Genomic DNA, 11123 nt, shown 5'->3' with positions numbered 1-11123 from the left:
GCGAACACTTAAGCGCGAGGATTAATCAGCCGAAAAGATGGATAACGTGCCGTATTTCCTGGCTACATACGTGCTCATTTTCTCCCTCGGATTCAGGATAGAAGAAGGGATGTGCCAACATTACTACCTCCTCCGTCCCATTCCCAGTGACACTCTGCCTTTAGTGGAACTCATAGAGGACCCGGATCCCATACTGGACCCTAAGGAGCGGGATCTGAACGAGACCGAACTCAGAGCCATACTAGGCAGTCACTTTGACCAGAACTTCATGTCCATCAGCCCACCGGAGGACAAATACGCAGGACAGGACGACCTGAATGAGTCTGAACTCTTAAAGCGTCCCACCGGCACCATGCCCAAAGAAATCAAAGCCATGGAGTTTGAGATCCAGCATGGGAAAAAACACAAGTCCAATAAGAAACTAAGAAGAAGGCTTCAGCTGTGGCTGTGGTCATATGCCTTCTGCCCGGTGGTGCACACATGGCAGGACCTGGGGAACCGATTCTGGGCCCCGCTATGTGAAGGTGGGGCAACTGCTACAATAAAAGGTCTTGTTCAGTTCCAGAAGGGATGGTTTGCAAACCTGCCAAATCCAGCCATTTTACGGTTTTGCGATGGAGGTGCCAGCAGCAGAGAAGGGTGGGGCTCAAATGTGCCTGGATACAAGTTCAGTACCCCCCATTATATCAGAGTGCAAATGCTCCTGCCCGAACTGAAATAAGCTCTGTGCTCATTCTCACATGCACTGTCCAGTGTAGGAATGTATATTTGATGTATATGTGATGCCATTCTAGGTTACACTTTACATTGGTGTTCATGTTACTGTGTAATTTCATACAGAAGAACTGAGTGATGCTGATGAAACTTTGTGTACTTAACATGTGATTCTTTTGTGGAGCTGCTTGGTATTATAGTCATTTTAATAAATAATTATAGTAATATGTTTGTAAACATGGACACTGTAATGGTAAAGTGGTGCCTGTATCATTTATAAAACAAACAAACAAACAAAAAAAAAAAAAAAAAAAATGGAAAGAAAAGGTCAGTATTTGCCTATAATATCCAGTGTCTACTGTAACTTTTGTTGTAATGTAACTTTATACATATTTATGTCAAAGAACATTTCGCATTCAAAGTGCGTTTATTGAAGGAATTCCAAGCTTTTTCCATTATTTCGGAAAAAAAAATAATTTAAATATACACCTCAGATGGGAGAATATAGATTACAGTCTTGGTGTGCTGTATATATAAGGGGAATGGAAAATAACTGCTCATGTAAATTAAAAGAAAAACTATTTATTCTTTATGTCCATGTAGTCGAAATGCATTTAAAATAAAACCACTAAAAATGGCATGAACTGTTTTTTGCTTATTTCACTTGCTGTACATATGCAATCAGCTTAAAATGCACTGCATGCAGTAAAACCTGCCACTATTTATAAAGCCCACCACACTGATGTGACGCTAATTAAGGTGATATTTTTAATTTGACTTATGAAGTCAAGTCTGGATCGTAATGAACAATTGGTCATTCGTATTCCTCGGAGGGAGTGGATCAGTTTCTTTTTTTTTGTTTGTTTTCCTCCGAGATGCCATTCCGTCCCCAGACAGTCTGAAGGGTCTTTGTAAAAGGATTAAAAGTTAAAGACCTTCATTTTCAGATTCTTTCATTTAATCTGTGTGGCGCCTGAAACACATGCTGGATGGATGATCACATGTAAAAAACATTCTCTGCTCTGTCTGCTGCCTAAAGTCCATTGGCATGAAAAGAACAACTTGACTTTGCAAAGGAATAAAGATCGTGAATTTCCACTCTGTATCGATTAAAATGTCACATAGATGGCTTGACATCTATGACACACATTACACTGGAGCTTTTTTAAGAAATCCAAAGAGTGAAATTTTGCTTAGAGTAAATCTCAGTCAGGGATCATTCATGCATAAGCTTCAAACGTAACATCTAATACACAGCTTTAAAAAAAAATGAAACTTTCCCTCATGCCAAAAGAGGTGAATCCTGGTTTTGTTACATAGATTTTTGACTTAATCCAGCAGCACATTGTCCAACATCACTTGCTTTTAAACAGTAAGGAGGGTTTTTTACATGAAGGAAACATTACATTTTTATACTTTTTCAGCTCACCACAGAATAAGCTTACCAATAAACTAAGATTATGGACCTGTCACTTCCACTGTACTTAAAAAGAAATGCTGTGCGCCAGAGTCTTTCTTTTTTCTCTTCATGAGGCATATTTTCACACAGTGAACACTTGGGCTGCACCATGCGTGGTTTTCAACACTGGCTTAACGTACCTCAATCTGCAATGCACAAACCTAAACACTCATAGATGCTCTGAATGACCCCATTTCATCGCTCTCAGGGCATCACATCCAGGAGATATAACTGGAAACTTTCATCTTGCCTAGTAACATGCCACCCAAGTTCTGGAGTCTATCCAGTATCACTAACAATAAGATGTGATGAAAGACAGTCTGGCCACCGAGGCGCTCTCTCTAACCATGACAGAGCGGAAAAAACCACCAGTCATTAAATGTTCAGATTGTTTTTTTTGCACAGACACTCCCTTAAAGAGAAAAGCCTCTGATTGGTCTGTCCAAATAGCTGGCGTGCAGAGGACGGAGGAAACCCAAACCCAAAGGAACTTGGGGATGTGAGTGGGTCTGTGGGCAACACCAATGGGCTGGAAAACTCCTTGCTAAAAAAAAAAGCTCCAATTTCACTTGCAAATATATTTACATAATGATTTAATGATTCAGAGTTTTAAAGTTCATACAATGTCCATCCTTAAAAGCTTGTTGATATGCAGTGTTTTCACTTAATCTAAGACTGTCTAACGTGTTAATTATTTGTAAAAAAAAATAAATAAAATAAAATGCACATAATTTAACTTTATTCTACACTGCTCTGTCCCTTCTCCTATAAATGCACTGATCAGTTTCCTGCTTTTATTTGTTGTGATTGTCTAAACTGCCTCTAGTGCAGGTCTAAACGTCCCGCCCCTCACCTCAGTGGCATGTGCTCCGGTTGTATTGTAAACAATGGCGACATCAATATTGCTTATCAATACTTGCCCGATTGAGACGCAGAGGATATTAGCGAAGAGGATTGCGCAGAACCTGTGCAAGCACGGCTCTCAATGGTATGTTTTTTTGTTGTCTGCTCATACTTTTAGATACGCTGTTATTTGTAAATGCTACTGCTTCTGTTAGCTTTTAATATACGGGTTTATCCTGATTATAGCTTTAATACAGTACGGCAACTGCATGCGCACCCAGGTTTCTCATAGCTCACTATGAAAATAAGTGTATAAATAGAACAGTTCATTGTTTGAGCTGAGCTGGTGATCTGAATGAGAAATAGAGAGAGAGAGAGAGAGAGAGAGAGAAAGATGCAGAGTAGGGGAACAGTATTAAGAACCGCTGCTTTAGAACATCAATTTTAAAACTTGTGAATCCATTAGAATCATTAGAAGACAGAATCGTGATTCATATATGAATAGATTTTAATGTGCACCCCTAGTTTTCTCTTCCTCTTCGCTAAAGCAGGCTGCCAATGTGGCCCCCACCCTCTGTGTGTTGCATGTTCCTGGGGGCGGGGGTTTATCAGGGTTTGTGATGTCACAAACCCGGCAGAAGTAACTCATTGTAGTCCGTACAAGCAGTTTTTTGATAGGCATTAAACTGCCAGAATTTTAAAAGACGATATCTCCGTATTGCATTAAACTTTCAGCGTCGTAACTTCGCAGATATTGTTTCTATGCCTCAAAACCAACATTACACGCTAACTAAACATTAAAAAAGTGAAATGGCAATCAGCCAATTAAAATTAAATACTATGTTTTGGCTAAATGTCAAGTCACAAGCCATATATATATATATATACTATATATATATATATATATTATATATGTATATATATATATCTTTCCTAATCTCTATTGAAACATAGACATATATATTTTTTTGTTTTTGTAGTCTATGCTGTGGAGTTCCATTAGCTTTTTGTTAGTATTCTATATTATACACATTTTCATTTCTACTTTTAAAAGCTGGACCAAATGAGCCTCCAAAAAACAGAATCAGCCTCCAACTGTGAAAAACATATCTGTAGAATTGAGAGATGATCTTGTTTTAACTTTGGCAGTGAAAGTGTCACTACAGCCTTGACAACATTTTTCATATTTTATGGAGTATGGCATTCAAAAAAACAACATGTGGTAAAACTCTTTATTATAGCTTACATTTACAGTTGATGGGAATGATGTCAGGAAGAGACATGTATCAACCATAAGCCTCAGGCTGATGTCTATCACTACTCTGCTACAAGGAAATTCACTTCATTTTAAAATCTTTTTTTTTCTCTCTTAAAATCTCAATAGCATTATATTGATACTCATTTTCTGTGTGTCTTGGATGACATTAAAACGCTGTTTGTTAGGCACCTTTGAAAATGGCAAGGTGTTATCGGGATATCTGAGTGTGCTCTTGAGGATAATATCACCGAGAAGAAAGGTCAGCGTGATCCCAAGTTCATACAGAGATCATAGCAATGGGGTCAGGGCGGGTGATTGCAGCATGTCAGATGTTGTAAGATCATAGCTATATTTGCAGACGTGCAGGCTCAAATTGACTTTGAAGTGAAAGAGAGTTGGTACCAGATATGATTAAAGTACATCTCCTTATTAATGAAAGAGGAACATCAATGCGCAATCATCTGGACCACAAATTGATCCAAATCCAAAAAGATTATAATGCATGCAGTTTAATTTTTTATTTATTTTTTAATTTATTTTTATAAAGAGTTGTATTTTTTTTTCTTTCTTCTTCTTATTATTCTTCTTATTTTTTTTATATTATTTTTGTTTTTTTCAGTGTCTGGCAACCTTGAATTCTGGTTTCCTACTAAAAAAAAAAATTATAATAATAATAATTGTGCATTTTTACCTCAAGGTTGACAGATAGAAATGCTAAAACCCCCCTTCAGCCTTCAGTCTGAGCTCAAGTTCTCATCCATTTCTCCCCCTCCAAAACACTACACAAACATGAGGGATGGTAAATACTTGACTCAACTGAGGTGGTTAATCAAACTCGCACCGCTTCATCTCCCTTTTGTTCCTCCTTGCTTTTTTTGTTTTTCCTATCTTAGAAATTGGCCCAGCGTAGCCCTATAATTTTCCCCATCGCCAGGACAATGTGGCTCTGTCTGTGCCACTCGTTCCACCATATTGTCTATATGTAAAGAACGGGCCCGTTCACCCGTAAGCAAGAGGAAGGATCTCTTTTTCTGTATTCATAGACGCGTCCCGGACAGAGAAGGCGACTGTTGGCTGGCTCCTTACTAACGCGTGGAACAACTGTAAGCCGGACGTGCAAGAACCAATCTCTGGGACACAGTGCCACCCAGTAGGCTTCGTGCCTCAATAGTTTCCAGTGGAGAGCAGGGGCCGCGGTTTGACAAGTGCACCGTGCGGTCGGGCAGGCTCGGCGGGTTGCACTAAGAGATTTTACAGGAGATTAGATGAATGTACAAGAGTTTAATTGGTACTGAGGGGGAAGATAGAGCACCTCTCCGTCCTCATGAAACAGGCTTTTTTGCTTGGTGTTCAAGCTAAATATAACATGCATAGAAGCTCAGCACGAGCGCAACCAACTGAGCCACCAGGGGACTGAATCTGTGTCAAAGGACTGAAACTCAGCAAAGGCCCAAAATCGCAGCCGTTTTCGCTGTGCCAGTAGCATTCCTCCATATAGAGGAGGCGTGGGAATGAGAGGTAGGTGGTTATGTTTGCGCGCAGCCCCCGACAGGTGGCCGAAGAGTAGGAACATTTGTCCTGCAGTGATTCTCTACGCAAGAAAGCAGGGATGCGATGACGTATCGGCCTGTTAGCTAGTATTGGAAGGAGGTGGGGACTGGTGTTTAGAAGTGTATTGGCAGAAGCTGACGACCCTAAGTCCAAAGCCACCACAGGGCAGACTGTGACGCCACTCTCGCGATGTGCCTTGCAATGAGCATTGCTTTGTGTCTGTGTGTGGTGTGTTGATGGCTGATACCGCATGAAAGGAGTGCATTTTTTAGGTGTGGCTGCATGATGTAATGGAATCAAGTTAGGAATCCTCATGAATGATACCCCGACTATTTATTTCGCCCACCCCCCCCCCCCCCAACAATGCGTGTCTCAGGAGCTGACAAATGCTTGACACTTAGGTACATAAGTCCGTTGTTCGTTACCATTATACGACGGTGTAACGAGAAGATGTGAGAGTCGTATAAAAGCAATCACGGCCATTAAAGGTCCTCGCTGCACAGTTTCCAAATGTTAACGGGGAGGCGTGTGGGTCTGTTGATGGAAGTACGAAGGTGGACAGGCGAGAAATTGTCTAATCCAAGGTTCCCCCCCCCCCCCCCGACATGAATTCAGCTTTTTATTCGTGTGCCTTTGGGGTTCTCACACCGCCAAACAAAACAACAACATGTACACCAACTGGTTATCTTATTGCTCATCAGAAGCCGTCTAGGCTGTCCAGAAGCTGACTGCATGGCAGCACGGCCCTTATTCAGTGACATGTAGACTGGAACGTAATGGACTAATATCAGTACATATATAGTGTGTACTCAAGAGTCGTAAACCATGATAGAGGTTCGTATGAACTACTATGTAATGAAAGAGCGATTAGTACAAGGAATGGTAGACGAGACTGACACTTGGGATTCATGTCACTCAATTAAACCAAAATTTCAATTCAAAACCCTATCTATCTAAACCTCTTTTTAGCTTGCATTTCATCTTTCGTCTAGAGGTAATAATGCTAATTCCGAGACGTGCACCCATCTAGAAATCACTTTCGAGTTCAGTCTTGATACTTTATACTGAACGTGATAGAATGCACATCGTACCAATGAAGCATAGAGAAATGGGCTAGCACACACCTTGTCTTTCTGCCAAGCCCGACGCCGCCCCCCAGTGGGCCATATAAGGACATCGGATTTAATAAGGGGAAGAAAACCATAACGGGTCCGGACACCAACCAGCTGTACATTTTTGTCTCTAGCTTAGTATGAAATCGCTAAAAATGTATGATTGTCGTAAACTTAGAAACACAGATATGTGACATGAGAGGCTGTTTAGCACCCTTTCACATCACATCCACAAAGAAATGGATTAATTAGCCCATATACCTTGTACACTAAGTCAGCTTAACTGGCTTGTTTTATGATGGTAGGTGAGTGGTCATAGGACTTGGGCATATATGGCCCGTTGCCCTATGGTTAATTTGTACTTTATTCAATCTCAGGGAGATTGGCTCATTTAGCACTGCTCATTGTACTCGGATTTGACGTTAATATACACGAGAACTCCATAAACCGATTTTGCATTAAAGCCTTCTGCCCATCTGTAATAATGTTACAAGTAGGAAAACATCATTTGTTTTGACAGTTGCAAAAAGCATTCTTACGTATTAAAGCCATATTGTACACTTTCACTGCTCACACAAATACATACAACCAAACCATATATGACACAGACGAATGGCAGCTTTTGTGTGGGTCGGCTGCTTTGTGAGAATGATTCTGAAGCGTCTATCCATCAAAGTTGGAATGACAGATTTATGGCTTTATCCGTTGAGACCATTTCCCTCTTTACATAGATATTCACCTCCTAAATCTTGCAGCTACATTTGAGTTATTCAACCTGGCAGGCATCGCAAAGCATGAAGGCTTAGAGCATTGAGGAGACGAGAGACCTGCCACCCATGCTGGACATGAGGAGGTGTTTATCATGGATTAATGCCTTGTTTCAGCTCAAGCTGAATGCCTCATCAGTAACTGCTTGGGGGAGCGAGCGACCTGTGAGTGAGCCATGAGGATATGGAGGTGTTGTATTGTCAGTGTTTTCCATAGCGGCGCTTTGGAGAAGAAAGCATGGGTGCACTTTGACTGTGCAGTGAGACACGCACATTGATTGCAGTATGTCAGAGAGGTGTGTGCTGGTGTGTAACAGAGCCAGGCGGCTGTACCACAGAACTTGATAGAGTAAATCTGTCGTTAGCAAGCCCGCCTACCGAGGTCTCACCAGAGTGCAGGCGACATGATTCTTGTCCGTCCCCCGCGAGACAAGGCCACAGGAAGGACATGGCGTTTGACCAAGACCACCAGTGCATCTTGCCCTGTCCTTGTGAAATAGTTTTAGATGGTTTCAAACCTCATCCACTGAGGGTTTTATTGGATAGACCACAATAAAAAGGCTCTATATTTGAATTTCAATTTATATGACTGTTCAAAATTAAAGGTGACTATTTTAGTATATTCTGCCCTCTGAGTGGAATAAATGGCTGGTCACTTTTTTTTTTTTGTTGCTGTCAAAAAGGAGCAATACACTATGAACTTGAAATAGCTCTGGGTAAAAAATAGTCCACATGATCCTCTCTGATATTCAGTTCTCTGCATTCCCGATTCAGCTCAGCACGTTTGTTAAGCCTCAGATGTAACATGTCTTGTTTCCCCAAAGGCTCAAGCGTGCTTCTAAATGCTGGAGCTATCGTCAGGACATGTGAATAGTCGGAGAGAGAAGGAGAAAATTCCGCTCAGAAGAATGTGGGCCTGTTTGACATGTGCTCTCACAGCTTATAATGGATGAGAGCAGAGAATATTAGAGAGGAGCCTGGTTAGAAGCTGACATGTTGTGATAGGAATAAAAGTGCTATGTAGGTCTTCAGAGGTAAATTCCTCAAGTGTTTACACTATGGACCGGCCAAAACGACAGTCATAACAAGGTCTCAAGAGGAAGCAAAGCAGTTAACACTTGTCTCCTAACTGTCATTACTGACAGATCCAAAATCTGAGTGGAAGTTTAAAAGGATACATGTGTGTATTGACAAAAGGGAACATTTCATATTTCAGTATAAGCTCCACTGAAATTCCACAAAAAATTTCAATTAATTTCTTTAAAAATGCAATTAACGATATATGTGAGATGCTTACAATGGAAGCCATGGGCAATTTTTGAGGCTTTAAAAGCAGCAATGAGCGAGCTTATAAATTTTTCTAAGATCTTACTGAATTATATTAAAAACTAAAAGTAGTTCTAGTAATTTTATGGTTCATTTTTATGTGATTAAGCTGATAAAATTTGCCTATAAGCATTCCATATACAGTAATGCATATAACTATAGAAAAGGTTAGTAAGCGATGATTTAAGGAAGTGATTTTTCTCACTAAAAATCCCTAAAAAAAAATGCATCAGGGTTATGATAGTATACTAAAAACAATAAAATCATAAAAACTGTTGCTTACTTGAAATGAATAAGAAAGTTAATTTAAATCTAATATATATTTATAAAAATGAAAACTTATTTTATTTCAGCTTGTTGCCAAGGCCACATTTTAATTTTCATGTAGTTTAACTTGATGTAATAAAATAACCTAAAACTGAAAAATGAATGAAAAACTATATAGACCTTTAAAAAAAAACAACTTATAAAACAAACAAAAAAAAAATTTTTTAAATTAGCTAAAAACTTTTAAATACAAAAGTAAATAAAGAAAACATTAAAAAATTATTAATAAAATACAGGTACACTAACAATGCATAATATTAATAAACTACACTAGCACGACAAGGCAAGGAATCTAAAATGGACATTTGTTTAAGTTTTACAATTTGGCCACATTCTCTTCATATTGTAAGCACCCCCCTACTGTAATCCTGATTGTTTACTTTTTTGAAAGAAAAGAAGGACATCAAAATGTATTTTTTTGTGGATTTCAACATTATGCACAAGTGTTGTCAATGAGTTTTAACTTTAATATTCTTAGCTTTAATATGTCCTTTGATGACATCTCAATTGACTGTAGTTGGATAAAATTTCTGCATTCAAGCCTGTGTTGCTTTAAAAAGCACCCTGCATCCAGCAGCATAAAAGGATGATCTCTGCAGACAGGAAGAACTACGGTGTTGTGTCCTGCAACCGTAGTAGAGCAATAGACAGGAGACGGAGAGACAGAGAAATGTTGCATTGCACTGCGAGATGCCCCCCCCGCACCCTGGAGAGTCTGCCTGCGCGCGTGCCAGGGGGAGACTCCACATTTCCAGACTGGCTCTGCTCTGGTGTGTATGTATGTGGTGAATGTGTTTTGGAGGGTGGCTACACTGCAGCACACTGTTCAAACTGTTTATGCATACCCAGCCTGCCTCTGAGTGCCTCTTTGTCATGGAGCTGTTGATACTGTAAACTTATTTTGGGAAAAATTCCACATGACTGGATGGATATTCACCATACAATTCATTGAATCTGCAGCTTTGTGTAATGATAACTTCTGTCAGCCATTTAGTCCTCCTAAGCTCCTTTTCTGCGTTTGTGTTTTTCCATAGAATGACTGGTATTGTCCAGCTATTGTGTGTAGTTTCTACAGGTGGCTTTGCATTGCCGAGGGGATTGGAAAGGACTTGAGTAAATAATGTGTGATTGTCATCATTACAGTTAGTATTTCGTTGGATGCAGTTGGTTTTACATACTTGTTTTGAGTTTGAAAATACTCACTTATTTCCACTAGATGGCATCAGTATATACTGTATAAAATATGCTACATATTAATCAACAGTGAAGAGTCTGAGACAACCCAGTCAAAAAGCTTCTATTTTGCAGTTTGCTTTTAAACAATTTAAAACAACTTTTTAAAATGACACGCTGTCACCTCCAAAATGCCTTCACGATTTTGCAGTCACCGCATTTCTAAGTTTGCGAATGGAACTGACAAATGATATTTCATCAGCATAACAATTTATGGAATGAGCATAACAATCTGGTTACCGTTTTGAAAAATGTACATGAACTTTTAAATATCGTAGTACTGTACAGTCTGTTCCTCTTTATTTTTGATGACACTTGTACTCAAGATTGCCTTGACATGAAATACTTAAATATGGAAAATATGAACAAAATACTTAAAAAACATTTTTTTTCTCTTGAACTTTACTTGCTTACTTTATTTATCTATTTTTACGTCCAGGGTTTAACGTAGGGAAAAAGGGGCCCCTAAATATTGTCTCAATGTGGTCTCAGATTTTTTTAACCACCAATTGTAGTATTAAATGACAAGCAAT

The 11123-nt window shown here is 39.4% G+C and overlaps 1 pseudogene; it reads left to right on the top strand.

Moving 5' to 3' along the window:
* Positions 1-932, top strand: LOC122147093 (annotated as a pseudogene).
* The last annotated feature ends 10191 nt before the right edge of the window (positions 933-11123 follow it).

This window comes from Cyprinus carpio, chromosome A12, assembly GCF_018340385.1.
Source record: "Cyprinus carpio isolate SPL01 chromosome A12, ASM1834038v1, whole genome shotgun sequence".
NCBI lineage: Eukaryota > Metazoa > Chordata > Actinopteri > Cypriniformes > Cyprinidae > Cyprinus > Cyprinus carpio.
This window is presented reverse-complemented; position numbering and strand designations above follow the sequence as displayed.